This window comes from Myotis lucifugus, unplaced genomic scaffold (assembly GCF_000147115.1).
Source record: "Myotis lucifugus unplaced genomic scaffold, Myoluc2.0 scaffold_70, whole genome shotgun sequence".
NCBI lineage: Eukaryota > Metazoa > Chordata > Mammalia > Chiroptera > Vespertilionidae > Myotis > Myotis lucifugus.
This window is the reverse complement of record NW_005871118.1, coordinates 1,037,512-1,057,269: the sequence shown is the minus strand read 5'-3', so window position 1 is coordinate 1,057,269 and position 19,758 is coordinate 1,037,512. Positions and strand designations below refer to the sequence as shown.

The following is a 19,758-nucleotide window of genomic DNA, read 5'->3' as shown; positions in this document are numbered from 1 at the left end:
GGCTGTTTCTTTGATTGTTGGGATAACACTTCTAAAGGTCTCATTGTTAATGTATTTTTCCACTTGTGGAGTGGAACATTCTCAGACTCTCTGATTCGTTAATTTTCTTGGAGTGGCACTTCTTGCTTTTTGTTCATGATTTAACCACTATAAAAACGCCCAGTTATAGCTTGCTGCAGGAACATAAGTTCTGCTCTTATCATGGAATAATTCTTAAAACCATTACCTTGGAAGTTGTTTGATACATTAAAAAAAACCAACCCTCAAAAAGTTGAGAAATGGAAATACTACAGAAATTTGGCTTGTTTACAAGAAAGTAAATGATAATGAGAATACATGATTTTATAAGCTTAGGTTATGCTGGATTGCAAATGACTTTGTGAAAAATTTCCCCTCTTTATCGTCTTTGAAATGTGGGCTAAAAAGTGAGAATGCTTGTAGGTATTGTGTGTCCTGGAATTGCAGTGAATTGGAGTTGGTGTTAGAACAAATAAATCCCAAACAACTTGTGATTTAGTTTTATAGGCACACATTTATAAATTGGGTTTAGGCAGTAATTCCAGGAAAGCATACACAGGAGAACTGTTTGCTGTATATTCATTTATTCCACAAAGATTTAGTGAGTCCCCATGTGTTCAAGCCTCTGCTAGATCCTGCAGGAAGGGAGAGAAGAGGATTTTAATGATGTTGCTCAGACCTGGCAGGAGGGAAGGTGTCCCTTCACAGGGACGGCTGATGGGTCAGAGAAGGAATAGGGCCTTCTGATGGGTGATCAGGGGAGGCTCCTTAGAAGAGGGCATTTGAGTTGTTTGCTGAGAGACATCTGTTTGTGCTTTTTTGCCTGGTCTGTTTTATGTAACACCCTTGACAACTCTCTTAAAACCTCATTTGATTTTCCAATGCTCTATTATCTACCCCCACCTCCTATCCCGGTATTCCCTGTCAGAAAGTTTTATGATTCCTGTATCTCCTAGGTCCTCTGTTTGTTCATTCTTTTTTCTTCTTCCTCAGAGATATTATTTATGTCTGCAGTTGTAAATATTTGCCTGGACAGATAACTCTAAATCCAGAGCTTGAGCCCAAGCTGTCTCAGATCCTCCATCCTACATTTCCAACTCGTCTCACAGGCAGTTCACGTTGCACTTGTCTGAGTCTGAACTGTCCCCCACAATGCACAGCCTCATTCCATTCCTCCCACCCTTCCCTCCCTCCCTTTCTTTCCTTTTCTTCCCCCAAGACTATTGAGCACCCACTATGTGCTAGTTTTCTTCTGGTTCCTCAGGCTGAGAATCTCAGAGCCATTTTTATGTCTCTTTTACCACTTGTGTCCAAATAATCATTTTATTTCTCCTCATTCTTTCCAATATGTCTTAAAATCTTGTTAGTTCTACTCGAGCCCTTTATCTGTATGTTTGGATCATTGCAGTGGTCTTCTAAATGTTGACCACCTTCTTCTTCCTCCATCATCAGCATCACCATTGCTTATTAAGTGTCTACTAAGTTCAGAATGTTACTAGGATGCCATGTTCTATAGATTGAACAGTCAAATAGTGGGGGAGATAAAACAGACTGAAATGATAAAGGAGCCCATCATCAACTCCAAGGTGATAAGCCCAGTGGGTCAAGATGGTAAGTCAGCAGGCAGAGTGAGATTGGGGGTAGCTGGAGGAAGTAGAACTCATGGTCTGGGAAGATGAGTACTTAGGCATTTGGAGAAGGGATTATTGTTTTTTTTTTGGCAGATGGTGGCCCTGTGGTAAATGTGAGGGGTAGACGTCCACCTGGTGTGGTAGGAGACCTGTGAGTTGAACAGTTCACTTGTAGACAGTGATGGGCTTAGTATGCCAACAGGAGAAATCGGAACTTTGTTGTATGGAAATGATGGTATAGGGAGGAAACTGACAAAATTGGGGAGGTGGTGATGTATGAAAAACGCTGTTTTAAGGGAAATCTGGAGGTGTTATGTAGGATGTCTTTGAGGGAAAGGAAGGCCAGTGAGGAGACCTTGAAGTCTGCTGTCACATTTTGTTTCTTTTTTCAAATTCATTCAAACATGGGGGCTGTCAGTACACTTCTAAGTCACATCTCTGATCATATCACACTCTCCTGCTCAAATACCCTTGGTGGTTCCCTGTGCCTTGAACAGTGGTTCTTTCCCTCCCAGAATTATCTCCCTCTTCCCCTTTAGGAACCAAACATTGGCTTCCACAAAAGTGCTTCATTTTCTCCATTGCTTGGGGAATTCCAATAATTGAAATTTCATGCAGCCTTCAGCAGACTCATAATACCTTTCTTGGCTCTCTCAGCTGAAAGTGCTCTCACCACCCTCCCCCAAACTTCCCTAATATTTCCTGTCTGTATTGTTCATTTGGATTAGTCAGTAATTGACATGATTTCTTCCGTAGCTGCTGGAGTTGATTAATGTGCGTACTGTTGTTTGGTTTTGTTTTGTCTCTCCTGTAGCCTTCTTACAGACTGGCACCGTGCTTGATACGTTTGTAGGTGGCTACAGCTGTTATATTTGCATCTAGTACTGCTCCGCATTCATGCTTGAACATGATAATATTCGCTGACTTTTGTTTTTATTTTAAACCGCCAAACAACCAGGCAGATCATGCAAGATGCTCGGGACCCAGGGGGATACCACATTTGGAGATCCCAGCTTTCACCAGGGTGGTGGGTAGATTCAGGAAGAACTTTTTGTTTTTGTTTTGTTAATCCTCACCCGAAGATATTTTCCCATTAATTTATTGTAGAGAGAGTGGAAGGGACAGGGAGAGAGAGAAGGAGAGAAACATGTGTCCTGTGAGAGAGACACTTCTAACATGCCGGGGATCGAGCCTGCAACCCAGGTACGTGCCCTTGAACGGAATCAAACCCAGGACCCTTCAGTGCGCAGGCCGACGCTCTCTCCACTGAGCCACAGCAGCTAGGGCACAGGAAGAACTTTTGTTTCTTCTAGTCTCCTTGTCCCCTTCTATGGGATGGGTTTCCCATAACCACAGGAGAAACTTATGTTGGACAGTGTGTCCCCAGCTCCTCTTACAAAGGGGACCCACTAGTCTAGTTTGTTTCTTCGGTCTTAACGGTCCCCGAAAACCAGGATACAACGTCAGTTAAGTTAAAACTTTTTGATCCCAACTATCCGGAAAAAAGTTAGAAATGGATGCTTATACTCTTTGCTGTTAAGGAGGTCAAAAGACCACAGAAACAATTAGCATTATATGGATCAGAGAAGTAATTGCAAGCATAGGTTAGCTGGCACATGTTGGCAGGGGTATAAAGCACTTGGTTTTCAGATAAAGGTGATGTATCCCGAGGATTCTAGGTTCATTTTCTTCCCACTTCCAGGACTGGTGGGCATTAGAGGTCATGGCTAAGTGAGGTGTGGGGTGGGTTTATGCTGCTTGGGGGAGCCTAGTGCACCCATTCTCCAGTAATGTTAAACTTCATTCATTTATAAGGGGTGATAGATCATTCGGACTCTAAGTTGGCTGAATCTTCCCAGTGTGTTATGCAAAGAAAGAGACAAAAATTAATAAGCTAAGTGAATGTTCAAAAGAGCAAACAGCTTTAAGCTCTCTCAGCTACTGTAGAAGCACTTATTATGAGGAAACAGCTGACCTGCTAATCAGAAAACATCCTTCCCTATTCATTAAGCTAATTATCCTAAGGAAATCTGCTGGCAACACTTCGTCTAGCTCTAATTATTGTGTGCCCTTGAAAGCAATAAACTGCACTTTTAGAATAAAATTTTATACTCTAGACATATATATGGTTTACTCAGACATTTTCAGTAATTAGAGTGGGGTGGTAATGAGGGGTTTCACTTTGTTTTTTATGAAAAAGGTTTATCCACCTCTTCATAAAGAGATTATAATGAATTCTTAAATAATATATGATTAGATCTGAGAAGTCTTTGGAGATCATTATTGTTTAAATATGAGGGTTTTTTTTTTTAATTACCTTGGCTTTTAAATAATTTTTATTTTAGAGAATGAACATCATATTGTGATTTAAGACAGTGGTAAAACTTATCTGTCATAAACTGAGACAGCATGTTCCAACAGAACCCTTCATTCATGAAGTCACTTTAACTTGCACCCCCCACTTTACCTGCAGAGCTCTCTCTAACCTGAGCCAGAACACTGCTTAGTAAGATAGTGAAAGAGCTCCTCCTGTATATGCATGGTCTGCAGAGAACAGCAATTATGTAAGAGTGAGCTGACGTAAAACCGGCCGACTCGCCGAGGAGCACGGGCTGGCTCGGACCAGTCTCTGGACGGGGCCACGTGCTCCCATCTTAGGAGTGTGCCCTTCAGTTCCTGGGTCCAGAGCTTCCAGGCAGCACTGTGGCGTGAGCCTTCCCCAGGTGATCTTGGACAGGTTACCCTGAGCTCTGTGCTGTGGTCCTCTTATTTGTAACTGGGGCCAACAGTAGCTCCCACCTCCAAGGGCTCTTGTGAGTATTCAGTGAGTTACTCTATGTAAAGTGCTCTTACTTAGCAGTTCATAGTGATTCCATAGTAATTCACTCACCCATCCATTTATTCCTTCACTTATTCATTCAGCCCCCTTCTCCTGTGCCCTCACCATGTTTTGGGCCCTGCTGTGGAGACTGGCATTAGAGGCACAGTAGTCAGACCAGGTCCCTGTCCTATAGGAGCCCATAGTCTAGGGGGCAGAGATAGATCATAAATAAGTAAACTAGTTAACAAGCCCAGATACTAATAAGTGTTAACAAGACAATGGGTAGGGAAATACAGTGACTGCGTTATGGGAAGAGATATCAACATTAGCTTTGATAGGCTGGCATGGCTTCTGAGGAGGTGACATTTGAGCTGAAAGACCTGAATGATGAGATAAATGTCAGCTGTCATTAAAATAAAAATTTCCTTGTGTTGGTGGCTCTCTTCATATTCTTTCTTTTCTTTTGTCAATTTTGTGTATGTTTTTTCAAACTTATTAAATCTTTATTGTTGAAAGTATTACATATTTCCCCCATTGATCCCTTCAACCCCCCTGCCCCCCGTCTGTCCCCTCACCCCCCAGGCCTTCACCATCCTATTCTCTGTGTCCATGGGTTATGCATATATGCATACAAGTTCTTTGGCTGATCTCTTCCCATCCACCCACCCACCCACCCTCCCCCGCCTTCCCTCTGAGATTCAACAGTCTGTTCCATGCTTCTATGTCTCTGGATCGGTTTTGTCCATTAGTTTATTTTGTTCATTAGATTCCACATAGGTCTCTCCATATTATTTTAAAATCTCAGCATCAATGTACAGTCCTTTCCAGCAGGACACCACTAGGCAATTGTGAGTCCCTCTCCCACCAGCACAGGACTGTCTTCCAACAAGTCATTGTAACTGTAACATCTTGGAGCTCGCTTCCCCCACCTTCATCTCGGCACTACCCAGATCTGCCCACCCCCGGGTCTCTCTCCCTTGCCTCCAGCTGGGTGCTCGCCCGCCTTGTCATGCTTCAGTTTTTGGAAGAGCCTGACTCCGTTGTTCCCAACTGACAGGAAGTACAGGACCGGGTTAAGGCAGCTGCTCATGCTCACCAGAGGCCTCCACACCTTGTAGGCCATGCTGCCCACCGTCAGGAGCTGGCAGTCCTGGGAAGCCAGGAAGCGGAGTGTGATGTAGAAGGAGCGAGAGACGTGGAAGGGCACAAAGCAGAGGGCGAAGAGGCTGCACACCAGCAGGATGGTCCGGATGGACTTGGCCCGGGTGGTGTTCCCCGTCCTCTCCAGGGTCTTCTCCGGCTTGGCCAGGCTCCGGACCATCAGCGAGTAGCACACCAAGATGACCAAGGAGGGCAAGACAAAGCCAGACAACGTCAGAATCATACTGTAGGCAAAAAACCGATCGAAGTTCTCCGGACTGGTCATGTCGTAGCAGACCATATGGCCGCTGATGTAGGCCGTGTGGGAGAAGCCCAGCGTGGGCAGCAGCTGGAGGACCACCAGGGCCCAGGTGGCAGCTACACCCAGCAGGGCGTTCCGGCGGGTCCGGTAAGGCAGTGACCTCAGGGGGTGGCACACGCCCAGGAAGCGGTGCACAGAGATGCAGGTCAGCAGCAGGATGCTGCCGTAGAGGTTGGTGTAGAACAGGAAGCGCACCAGCCTGCAGAGCAGTTCCCCAAAGGGCCACCAGTCGCCCAGGGAGTAGGCGACGATGAGGAAGGGCAGCGTCAGCACGTACAGCAGGTCGGCCACCATCAGGTTCACCAGGTAGATGGTGGCACAGCTCCAGCGCTTGGTTTGGCGCCAGGAGAGCCACAGGACAGTGCCGTTCAGGGGCAGCCCTAGCACGAAGATGACGCTGTAGGTCAGGGGGAGGTAGATTTGCTTGTAGTCCTCTGAGAGCTGGCAGAATCCCTGCTCCTCTGAGGCATTCGTATCCAGCTTCTCCATCTCCTGGGAGGCTCCTTCTGGGAGCCCAGCTGCTCCTGCTGCTCCTGCTGCCCCTGGGGGGAAGCAAAAGAGACCACAGCCCTAGCCAGTTTAGCTCAGTGGATAGAGCATCGGCCTGTGGACCAAAGTGTCCTGGGGGTCGATTCCGGTCAAGGGCATGTACCTTGGTTGCAGGCTCCTCCCTGACCCGGGGCCCTGGTTAGGGCTCGCACAGGAGGCAACCAATCCATGTGTTTCTCTCACATAAATGCTTCTCTCTGTCTCTCCTCTCTTCTACTCTCCCTAAAAATCAATGGAAAAATATCTTTGGGTGAGGATTAACAACAACAAAAAAGGGCCTAGCTGGTTTGGCTCAGTGGATAGAGTATCGGCCTGCGAACTGAAAGGTCCCAGGTTTGATTCTGGTCAAGATTGTGGGCTCGACCCTTAGTGGGGGACTTGCAGGAGGCAGCCGATCAGTGATTCTCTCATCATGGATGTTTCCATCTCTCCCTCTTCCTTCCTCTCTGAAATCAATAAAAAATATATATATTTTAAAAAAGATGGATTTAAAAAAAAGGGGGGGGGGACTGCAGAGTATCATGACCTTGGCTGGATCAGCCTCTACCTAAATCAGCTCTGTACTAACGTGTGGTTCCACTCCAAAGTGTGGTCAGAGTCCTAGTTTGAGAGAGATCAGCTCCAGGGGGAAAAAAAGAATTAAACTCGTGTCTTCAACACGAGGGCTTCTAGGCTTACCAGGTCCCAGGGTTGGCCCTGCACTGGCTTGTATGCTCTCCGCTGCGGGCTGGGTTGTGCTAGGAAGCTCAGGTGCACATGGTAGCCCGTAGGTGCTGCTGCATTTAAACAGGGCACACAGCCTCCAGCCGTGGCTCCTCCCCTGGCGAGAATCCTTTGCATAGAGTCAGGAAATCTCCCAGGGGAGATCTCCCAGGCTCGCATTCTCAGTCCTAAGCCCACTTGCCATGGTGGAAAAGACGGTGATCCTTAGGGGTTAAGGGGGATTAGGGAAAGCACAGGTTTTGCCTACAGGCGCTGCTGGAAGATTTGGATTTGTATCTCTTTCAGGATTTATTAACTGCGTATTTGAATACGGAGACTGATTTGCCTATTAACTACCTCAGCACCCTGAACAGCCAAGAAAACAAGCCTGAGCCATGAAGCCAGGTGCGGCTTCTTCCTTACTCCCATCCCTGCGGACAGAGCAGATCCAATGGGCAGAGCCACCAGCCGAGGAAGCTGTGTGTAGGGCCCGCAGATTTGGTCCCATTGGGAAGTCAGTGGGTTGGTCAGCCAATCAGCATGGAGCCTACAGGGATGGAAAGACGTTTATTTCTAGGACTTAACATTCAGAAAGATGAATGAATACAGGGCAAGAGAGAAAAAATTAAGATAGGTAAGTTTAGATACATTGAAGGTTGATTGTAAACTTAAAATATATAGAACTTCATTCACAATAAAAAGAAGAGAGACCTCATTCATTCAGTCAGTCAACAAACATTTATTGAGCATCTATTGAGTCAGGCACTGGGACTGCAAAGATGAATAAAACAGCCCTTGTGCTCCAGGATCTCGCAGTCTGGCAGGAAAGACAGAGCCCAGAAGCTAATGGCCAGACAATGTGAAAAATGGTCCAAATGCTGTGAAAACCGGCAGGATGTGGTAGTTCTCCCCTGAGAGGGTGGAGTGGAGGCTCCCTAGACCAGGCGTCCTGTGAACTGCTTAGCTGCTTGGGAGAACAAAGAGGAGCTTGTGAGGCAGAGAGGCTCGGGTGTTCCTGGGTGGGCTCAGTGTCCTGGGATGGCAGGAGAGCCAGCGTGGAGCATGAAACTCAAGGATGCCACCATAAGGAGGGGGCCTATCCTTAAGCAGGACGGTGATGGGATAGGCTCTGCTGGAGGGAGATGACCGGCGGCAGCAGCACGAGATGGGCCTGGAGCAGTGAGACTCTAGGGGGGGGCTTCATGTGCATGTGCATGCTCAGGACCCCCAGTGAAGCCATGCAGGGTGGACAGAGAGGAGGACCTGACCCTAGAGACGCTGCTGAGGCAGGAGCGACAGGACTGATTGGACATGGGCATGAGCCTGAGGAGGGGTAGGGGGTGTCCCTGAGGCTGGGTGGGGAGTGAGGCCCGTGCCTGGGCTGAAGCCTGAAGCTTGAAGGCTGGGACTGGTGTTCCCAGGTTGTGGGCAGTGGCTCTCCGGTGCAGCCTGCCAAGGAACAGATAGCTTGCCCACTGGCTTTAGAATCCACCCCACTGGGAGGGCAGTACTTTTTGGCTGGTGAGTAAAAGGAATGGAGTTTTCATTCATTTTGTTCCCTGTAATCTTTCATGTGGGAGGCTGGCAGGTGCTTAGTTATTTCAGGCGAAACTGCCTTCCCAGGTCTGGGAGGGCTCTCAGAGGGAAGCCGGGAGGGAAGCAGCCTAGTGGAGCCCTGGCTCGGCCAGCAGTTCACACCCGTGATCTTATTTAATCTCAGAACAGCCTTGCGATGAAGCATTAGTGTCCTGTTTCACGGAGGAGGGTCAGAGAAGACACGCCCGTAGGCTCATGGCGTCCTCTACTCTAGTGGGCTGTCTCCTGCCGGGCATCCTGTGTCCACCCCTCACGGCGTGCTGTGGGTGGTCCAAAGCACTCAAGTCCCCCTCTGCCAGGACCACAAGGACCATCTGAAACAAATCACCTTGTCTCAGCCAGGGGCTCCTCAGCTGTAGAATGGGATGTCTCTCTGGTGAGGTTGCTCCGAGAATCAGTGAGGAGAGGCTCAGGCACCACAAGGAGAAAGCCAACACATGCTGCCCCCCCCCCCCCTTTCTCCTTGTTGTCCTAGAGACTGTGGTGCCAGGGAACCAGCGCTCTTTGGCTTATGTCAGAGGATGGGAGATGAGGTCTGGCTTCGCTACTTGAAAGCTGGGTAAGGTCACTTTTCTTCCTGGTTATTACCTTCTGCTCTGATCGGAACTGTATCCACTACAACATCAGAGGTGGAACGCCTAGCCCCCAGTGTGCATTTGGAATAAGGAAGTAATTGAGGTTAAAAGAGGTCATAAGAATGGGTCCCAATCCGATAGAATTAGCTTCTTTATAATAAAAGACAGTAGAGTCTCTCTCTCTCTCTCTCTCTCTCTCTCTCTCTCTCTCTCTCAGAAGGTGGCCTACAAGCCAGGAACTAAACCCTACAGTTCCTGATCTTACACTTCCTAGTCTCCAGGACTGTGAGAAGTTCATTATCTGTTGGTTAAGCCACCCAGCCAGTAGTATTTTGTTACAGCAGCTTGCAGACTAAGATACGTTCCACACACTTGTAGGCCTACCCAGTGTGGAGGGACAGCTTTTTATGTGAGAGGATGACCTTTCTTAGGGCATAAGTGTAAAAGAACTACACAATGTTCAGACTATGCATCATTGAAGTTATTATGGAGAAAGGAAGAGGGAGAAAACCTCAGGCCATAAAGTGTTAATTTACCCGCCAAAAGCTGTGACAATGTTGACCTCCTGGAAGGTGCCTTCTCTAGCCTCTGTCCTCCCAGAATTCTCTCCTGCCTCCCTAGAGGCATTCACTGGGATGAAGAATTGGAGGCTATGTAGCTAGCTATTCATAGAACCAAGGAAAAGACCCAGAGTGAAGGAGAGGCCAGCTGGGGGTTAGAGAGGAGAGAATTTGGGGGACAGTGGCCATGGTGGATGGGATTCTAAGGAGAAGAGATGTGTACACCTCTAGAAAGTGAGTGTGTACTGCAGAATGCAATTTCCCCTCTTTATCACCATTTCTTCAAGAGCTTTAAACAAGACAGACACAAATTAGAGTTGGAATTTGTTTCTTTTAAATGAGCTCACTGGGGAGGGGGCCTTGAGAAAAGAATGAAGTGAGATCCAGACCAACTCTGGTTTAAATGGGCCCTATGGCTTCTGACCTTGGACTCAATGTTCTTCCCACTGTGCGGCCCCAAGAGCCTGGTTCCATTTCTGGCCCCTGCTGAACAGCAAATCCTCCTGGGAGCAGTCTTGGTCCCCGAGTACCACGGTGGACCTCTTCCAAAGGGGACAAGAGGTCTTTGTCGCTTTAATGGTCTGAAATAGTTATCACTGCTCAGAGAAATGACATAGCTAAGATGAAAGCACTGTTCTCTCTTTAACAAGTGTTTATGATACATGTTTCCAGAGTTTGGATAAAGGAAAAGTTATGAATAAATTTGAGTGACAATAAAATGTTATTGCTTTTCAACCGTAGAGGCATGATTGGGTCAAAAATTTTGAGACAAAAAAGTAGGCATTGCTCATTTTCATTTTAAAATGCCACTACTGTATCATAAATATGCTTAAATATATGAATTTCCTTTTAATATTAAATATTTTACTTGCATCTGGAGACCTTTCATAAACAACTAAGCTATTTAATGGACAATAAGAATTCGTTTCTAGAAGTTATTCTGAAAAACTGTTGATTCATGTATGCGTTTCTTAATTTACAAAGATAAATTAGGGATTTATTGTTCATATCACAACTTAATTATTTGATTTTTCAGAAAGCTTTTAAAAGTGGGGGCCCCAAATACATTTAATCAAGTGGTAGATTTAAGTAGTCTGAATTATTTTGAATTACTTTCCCCAAGTCTTTCAAATCCACTGGGTAACTCGGTGTTATTTGGCCAACAGACCACTGGATGGCGTGGAAGACCGACAGACAGGTGGCAGTTTTCTCCTGCAAATGGAAGCAGGAATTGGGATAGGGCTCAAGTCCAGGAATAGCAGCTGTGGGTGAGATATGATTCATTGAGAACATAGAGAAATTCCACCAACAAACCACCTCCTCTGGGTCTTTTGTCTACAGTTACAGTTCAATTTGCACAATGAATTGGTATTACAGTTAGTGAAAGCAATCTGTTACTGTGATTGATTTTCCAAAGGATCCTGTGAGAAAAGCATGGCAGGCATTCTCCCATTTTACAGCTAAGCAAACCGAGGTTCAGAGAGGTTCTGTGGAAGTTCTATATGCTATGATCTGGGGAAAACCCGGACTACTTTTAAAATTATATATATGTTGATTTCAGAGAGGAAGGGAGAGAGAAATATCAACGATGAGAGAGAATCATTGAACGGCTGCCTCCTACACACCTCTTACTGGGGATCGAGCCTGCAATCCCTGGCATGTGCCCTGGTTCATAGGTAATGCTCAACCACTGAGCCACACTGGCAGGGCTCAGTGGTTCAGCCAAGCCTGAACTACTTTTACAAAGTAGAGAGACTCATCAAATTCCCAGATTCCCATACACACACACACACACACACACACACACACACATATATCCTATAATATAGGATATATTATAATATTTAGGACCTATATATTATAATATATAATATAGGACCTATATCATAAAAGCCTAATATGCAAATTGTCCCCTCAACTGGGAGTTCGACTGTTTGCTATGATGTGTGCTGACCACCAGGGGGCGACGTGGAACATGGCGGGCGTCAGTGATGCTGCTTTGGCAATGGGCAGCAGTGGAGGCGCTGCCGGCCCGATTGGCCTCCATGAGAGCAGGACCACTGCGGGATGGTGGAGCAGTTGAGTGGGTGGCACCAGGCCAAGGTGGGTGTGAACAGTGCCTGATCGCCCCACTGATTGCCCTGCAGATGGCAACCAGTGGTGGTGGCAGGGGGTGACACCACCACCCGACTCCCCAGGTGCTGAGGGAACCAGGAAGGGGCCTGATGACTCAGGCGGAAGGGGGTGTGCGGGGGGCCGGGGGCCCAGGTGCTGCCCAGGGCCCAGAGGTCAGCTGGGACCTGCCCTTCCATGCCAGACGCTCGTGCTTCGATTGCCAGCCAGGCCTAGGGACCACACCGGTGCATGAATTTCATGCACCGGGCCTCTAATCTATATCTATATTTATCTCTCTCTCTCTCTCTCTCTCTCTCTCTCTATCTCTATCTCTATCTATCTATATATCTATCTATATATCTATATCTATATCTATATCTATATCTATATCTATATCTATATCTATATCTAATCTATCTCTAGTGGCCAGATTATTATGACCACCTGACGTTTGTAGGCAAATTAGCTATTTTGCGCTGAAGTTGCTGGAAGGCCAGATCATTATAAACGTTTGAATAGCACAACATACCTAAGTATCATTGCTGATCAAGTTCATCCTATCATGTTGATGTTGTATCCCAATAGAGATGGCTTCTTCCAGCAAGACAATGCACCATGCCACGGGTGCTTGTATTGTGCAGGAGTGGTTTCAAGAACATGAAGGAGACTTTACCTTGCTTAGGTGGCCCCCACAATCACCAGATCTCAATCCAATTGAGCATTTGTGGGATTAAGTTAAAAGAGCCATCAGGCAGCTGGTTCCACAAACATCAAATCTCACAGAACTGGACAATGCTATTCATCAGGATGGTGTCAGATTCCTCGCATCACCTTTCAACATTTTGTGGAGTCAATGCCAAGAAGAATCGCCACAGTATTGAAGGCAAAAGGTGGCCCAACGAAGTACTGATGGGGTGGTCATAATCTGGCCGGTCATAATAATATGTCCCCTCAGTGTGTGTGTGTGTGTGTGTGTGTGTGTGTGTGTGTGTGTGTGTGTGTGTGTGTGTGTATATGGAGAGAGAGAGAGAGAGAGAGAGAGAGAGAGAGAGAGAGAGAGAGATGACGTGGAAATAAAAGTGCAGGTGACCCCTACAGTCACTAGATGCAGTGCCTTTGTTGTAGGTGACAGAACCCTATCTTGAAAAGCATGGTATGGAGATAATGGTAAGGAGAGAAGTAACAGAATAAATAGAATTAAAAATCCTGTCAAGAGTGAGACCCACATAGCAAACCTATATAATTATAGTTTAAACTATACCTCGAGTCTTAAGAGAAAAGGCACTGACATCGCTTTTTACTGAATTTGTTATAAATTTACTGTGTGGGCTCATGCCTGCTGTGTGCCTGGACCCCTCTTCCATGTCTGAATTGTCCCCAAATGTAGGAGTCTGGGGGCTGTGATTTTTTTTCCATAAGGAAAGCAAATTGGAGTCTTTAAATAATTTAGAAGACTATCTAGAGACAGGGACTACTTAATGTCAATAATTAATTTAAATAGCAGCTTGCACCATTTTTGTTTTCTGTTGACAAGGATCTGACATAATTGGCAGCGTCAAATGGGTGTAAGCACAGGGCGTGATGGGAACCACTGCCTGACATTGTCTTGTCACCACAGAGAAGGTGCTGCTCTGCAACTGATGTGACTGCCTGGAAAGCTCGCTGCTAAAAAAATAATCTCTCACTCCATCTGTACGAATGATGATCCCCCAAATAGTTTTGCAATCAGAATTTTTTAAAAAGAGAATATTTGTTTATAAAGTCACAGAGGTAGAAGAAGCAATTCATAGAAGAAAGAAATGGGCTTAGAAACACGTTATAGAGGCAAAGGAAGGGCCCTTCGAGGTTGGGAGTGAGGAAGATAAAGGTAACACACCTTGGGTGTGGAGGGGGTGCCTTGGGTGGGAGGGGGTGCCTGGGTGTGGAGGGGGTGCCTTGGGTGTGGAGGGGGTGCCTGGGTGTGGAGGGGGTGCCTGGGATGGGGGGATGCCTGGGTATGAAGGGGGTGCTTGGGGTGGGGAGTGGGAAAGGGAAGAGGAAGGAAAAGAGAAAGGCATAGGTGTGCTCCAGGGAGGGAGAGCGCCCAGAATTTTTAACTTTAATCAATGGTTCAGTAAAAGAACTTATGGTTGTAGAAGTCCATCTTTGCCTCTGGGCTCATGACCCTAAAAGGGAATCTTTATTAAACTTTTTCCTTTGCCTTTCACTTAGCATCAGACAAAGACCTTTAAAGGCATCACAACTCTTTCCCTGTGTGCTGTGTGGAGAAATGTAGAAAGCTGGCTTGGTTTGGAGCAAGAGAGGAGATCAGTAGCAGAGCCCGGGGCTCTAGGCTGAGCGGTAAGTTGCCCAAGGCATTTCAGAGTAGAGGGCTTGTATCCCAGGACCTCTTCTTGGATCCACTCTTCCCCTCAGGCAGCCAATTCCCTGCACAGCCTGCCCCTAAAATGCCGTTCACGTGGTAACACACGGTATGTTCTGTCCACCATCATAGCCTTTCCTGTTGCTAGGGTGTTGCTAGGGTGGGGGTGGTGTGGGAAGACTCCACAATGGCTCTGCAGTGGGGGAGGAGGAGAATGATGCTGTTCTCACCTCAGTCACCCAGAAAGCAGAGCCCAGGTTCACTGTGCAGCCGTTTTATCTGGGAGTGCAATCCCAGGGAGCAGGAGTGAGGGGCCAGCGGCGTGACCAGTGCAATGAGGAAGGGGGGACGGGAGACTGGGCAGAGTGGTGTTGAGTTAGCCCACCAAAGGCAACCGAGTGCTCAGGCCCAAGGGATTGTCCTCTGAGAACCTGAATCAGTGAACCCCAGGAGCGTCCTCAGAGCCAGAAAGAAGGAGCATTTGTTCAGCAGCTGCGTCTCCCACTGGCCAGGCCATGGTGGGTGCATGGCATGGTCTCTGCAGACAGGAGAGCATCAGAAAGAAGAGCCACACAGAAGAGATGCATTCTCTCGCCCAATCCCATTTTCCTTTTGCCTGGCAAGGTGCCCCCTCCCTCCCCAGACTCTTCTGTGTTGCTTCTGTGTGGGGGAGGAGGGGCTCCTGCTGTATCCTTTTGTGTGAAGTGATTCTTCTAGTTTCTTCTTGCTTATTTTTTTTTCCTATTGGGTTGTCTGTCTTTTGGTAACTGATTTCTAGGAGTTCTTTACATCCTATATAATAAAGAGGGAATATGCAAATTAACCATCACTCCGCCACAAAGATGGCAGCACCCACAGCAGAGGCAGGGGGTTTCTGTAACACAAGATGGCTGCGCCCACAGTGGAGGTGGAATTCCCATAATGAGCCTTAACAAGCAATCAGCAGGGACCTGAGTCTGAGCGCCCCCACAAACCCATGGGGCTTGACGGGGGACCTCAGGCCATGCCCTCCACCTGGCAGGAGCTTGACGGAGAGACCTCAGGCCGTGTCCCCCGCCCCAGCACCAGGCCGGGGACCTCAGGTCGCACCCCCTACCCAGCGGGCCTTGACAGGGGACCTCAGGATATGCCCCCCCGCCCCAGCACCGAGCCAGGGGACCTGAGGCCACACCCCCCGCCCAGCAGGGCTTGACAGGGGACCTCAAGGTATGCCCTCTGCCTGGTAGGGCTTGATGGGGGACCTCAGCCATGCCCCCTGCCCTGGCACAGGCCAAGGGACCTGAGGCTGCACCCCCAACCCCAGCGCCTAGCCAGGGGACTTGAGGTCATGCCCCCCACCTGGCAGGGCTTGATAGGGGACTTCAGGCTGCACCCCCTGCCCAGTGAGGCTTGATGGGGGAACCCCAGGCCACGTCTCCCGCCCTGGCACTGGGCCAGGGGACCTGAGGTCACACCCCCCACCCCGGTGCCGGGCTGGGGGACCTGAGGCCATGCCCTGTGCCTGGCAGGGCTTGACAGGGGACTTCAGACCACGCCTCCCTCCTGGCAGGGATTGATGGAGGACCTCAAGGTGTGCCCCCTGCCCAAGTACTGGGCTGGGGGACCTCAGGTTGCTCCCCCCCACCCAGCGGGGCTTGACGGGAGACCTGAGGCTGTGCCCCCTCCTGTTGGGGCTTGACGGGGGGACCTGAGGCTGTGCCCCCCACTTGGTGGGGCTTGATGGGGATCTCAGACCACGCCCCCGGCCTGGCAGGGCTTGATGGGGGATCTCAGGCTGTGTCCCCCATCTGGCACCAGGCCAGGGGACCTGAGGCTGCGATCCTGCCCAGTGGGGCTTGACAAGGGTGGGACTGGCCAGGTCTGGATCTAGCCTAATACGGGTGGGGCCAGCCAGGTCTGGGTCTCACGCGATTTCGAGGCGCATGTGGGTGGGTGGGGACTTGACTCTGGGTCCCGGTGCACCCCAGACTCTGACAGGTGGAAGATTTTCATATACATTTTACTAATTTTCTTTCATCTCTAACACTTCTATTATAGAGAAAGGGCAAATAGCAATATTGAAATATTTCCTCTAATTAATCCCCTTTTAATGTGCACGAATTTTGTGCACTGGGCCACTAGCATTTTGGATAAAAGTCTTTTCAGTTACTCATGGCTACAGATATTCTTTCCTACTCTGTGGCTTTCCCTGGCTTAATGATATATATACTTTTTTATTTAAAGGAGTGAAAGTTCTTAATTTTAACATAGTTGAAATGGTCAATTCTCCTTTATGGTTCTGTGCTTTTGTATCTGGAATAAGAAACTTTTCTGTACCTTGAGGGTCATCAGGATATTTTTTCTGTATTAATATATGAAAGCCTTCCCCCATTTTCATCTAATTGATGTTATCTTACTAAAGGGTTTAGTGAGTGTGTGTGTGTGTGTGTGTGTGTGTATGTGTGTGTGTGTGTAAGAAACAGATAAACATGATGACTAGATTAGATGCTGTTTGGTGAGTGGAGATCAGGGAGCACTTGACAGATGAGGAGCATTTGCTCCAGTCTAGGAGGGACATGCTGGTGGCTTTGATGTGCGTGGTGAGGCTGGGAACAGAGAGAAATGGGTGAAGTCGGTGGATATTTAAGGAGTAAATGAATGTGACTTGGTGATGAATTAAATATTCGGGGTAGGGGAAGAAATAGTGACTCATTTAAAAAATATTTTTCTTGATTTCTGAGAGGAAAGGAGAGGGAGGGAGGGAGGGAGGGAGGGAGGAAGGGAGAGAGAGGGGGAGAGAGAGAGAGAGAGAGAGAGAGAGAGAGAGATCAATGATGAGAAATTAATTGGCTGCCTCCTGCCCACCCCCTACTGGGGATTGAGTCCAAAACCTGGGCATGTGCCCTGACCTGGAATTGAACCATGACCGCCTGGTTCTTAGGTCAATGCTTAAACACGGAGCTATGCCAGCCAGGCTGACTTCTTTTTTTGCAGCTACCAACCAATGCCTTCACCCTTCTTCTGTCAATTACTTCTCTGTTTCATTGCTTCTCTATTCAGTTTCTGCTTCTTCCTTGCATCTCCTGACTCAGCTTTCCCTCTGGGCATCCTTTGGCATTCACTGTTGCAGATGGGTAACTCTGCACACAGCTATAGAAATTCTCCCAAGAGACTCTGACTGACTGGGGTATTCACTGTTATTCCTGTTTGGATAGGACTGTAACAGCCAGGCCTCTTACACACACACACACACACACACACACACACACACACACACACACACTGTGGCTCTCTCACATATTGGCTGGCGGGGTGGCCCCTCCATCATGGCCTGGGCTGCTATGATGGATCGCAGAGTTGGAAGCAAGACCACACAACACGGTAAACATTGAGAGTTGCTCTTTCTGCAGGGGATTTGAGAAACGCATTCTTCTCAGAGGGCACTGTGGGCAGCTGGGCCTTTGGTGCATCCTATGAGTACAGAAGAGCATTAGAAAGAGAAGACACACTTGAGAGAGTGAATTTTCTTTTTCACCAAACTCCATTTTTCTTTAGCGTCTAGATTTTGAGCCTGCTTTCTAAAACATATACGTAGACACTTCTCATGGCTCTAAAACAATTGTGGGTAGCAAATATACTATTTGGAGTTGGTCTCCAACACAAAAGAGTTTCATTTATCAATCGTGTACCAGTCAGAGCTTTGACATGGAGATATTTTGTTCATGCATAAACCATACATTCGAATCGACAGTCCTGTTAATGATGGAATGCAGTTATGTATGTTTATCGCAAAAGAACCAAGTGGATATTTTTTTGAACCTCATCATGTGTAAGACCGATTAAAACCAGTAGTTATAGAGAATGAAACAGGCCTTGATGTCATGTCAGCGATGAGGTCTGGGAAAGCGCTCCGGTGAAATACGAGGGGAAGGTGTGGAGTTGCGAGGAGTCTCATTTAAACACAAGGCTCCTGTATTAATTTTTTCACTGATTTATTTTCATGCCAATACATCCTGACATAAATATGGTGATCCATAATGTATTGGCCATAAAAGTCAACATTATTTTTAAAGCTGACTCAGGGAAATAAAAGCTCATTGTTAGTGCTGATATATACAGTATGTTACCCCATTGAAAAATTAACCTCTCCCGTCCTGCTCCTGATTGAGATGAATAAGGGATGTGTTTTAACAACTGCTGACCTTTTGTGCGTGTTTTGCTTCATGGTCAACGTCCAGTTTGCCATTGGACTGGTCCATGGTGTGACGTAAAAAGCAGTGCATGGTCAACATTTCAGAAAAGACTCTGCCAAGAATGAAAGCTGATCAGCAAAGCGCTCTGTCTTTTAGAGGCTCAAGAGGCCCGTGAAACTCCTGAACAGACACTGGAGCCCATATCTTGTGTCTGGAAAACAATGAGAGCAACAATGAGTAGAAATGGAATACGGACCCCAAAACAGAGAAGACATGTGGGGACAATGTCAGTATGGGTGATCGCAGAAAAGAGATCAATTTGGAAGCCAGAGCCAGGGGGCACACCCCAGTGCTCTACACAAGCTGACCACAGCAGTGACATGGCCTTCAGTGAAATGCTTCTATGAAATGAAAATTGCGCCAAGGAGAATTTAATTTAGCAGCACAGGAGAGAACCTAGTGAGAATGCTAATGGATGACTTCTTCTCCCATGAAGTTTCAGAACAGAATAACTTTGCTGAAAATAACAAAATACCGAGAATTTTAGTGCTACAGGGCCCCTGGGTGTAAGGCAGGGCTGATTACTTGCTAGGCGAGGAAACTGTTAAACCTCAGGAGGTTAAGTGAGCAGTTTGCCCAAGGCCCCCAGCTGGTTAGTGGCTGGTCTGTACCTGGAGTCCAGATCTCCTGGTTCTCTGACTCTTTTTTTTTTTTAAATATATTTTATTGATCTTTCACAGAGAAGAAGGGAGAGGGATAGAGAGCTAGAAACATCGATGAGAGAGATCGATCAGCTGCCTCCTGCACGCCCCCCACCGGGGATGTGCCCGCAACCAAGGTACATGCCCTTGACCGGAATCGAACCCGGGACCTTACAGTCCGCAGGCCGACGCTCCATCCACTGAGCCAAACCGGTTCGGCATGGTTCTCTGACTCTTTCTGCTCTGTTTTATCAATTAGGAGCCGTGATTGATAATACATGTGCATGGCGGATCTCCCACATGACCCCCTGAATCTGGTTTCCAGCCCACCTGTGCACTGAAGCTGATCTTGCCCAGATTCCTGATGGCCTCCATGTTGCTAAATTCTGTGGAAGCTTTGACTCAATTTAAACCTCTAATCATGAAATGCTGATGTCAGGCACTCCTTGTAGCAGTCACTTCTCTTGCTTTCTCTGTTAGTTAGGACTTCATTG

The 19,758-nt window shown here is 47.5% G+C and overlaps 1 pseudogene; it reads right to left on the bottom strand.

The window, feature by feature from the left end:
- Positions 1 to 5,228: 5,228 nt before the first annotated feature.
- LOC102431373 lies at positions 5,229 to 18,629 on the bottom strand (annotated as a pseudogene).
- Positions 18,630 to 19,758: the final 1,129 nt, after the last annotated feature.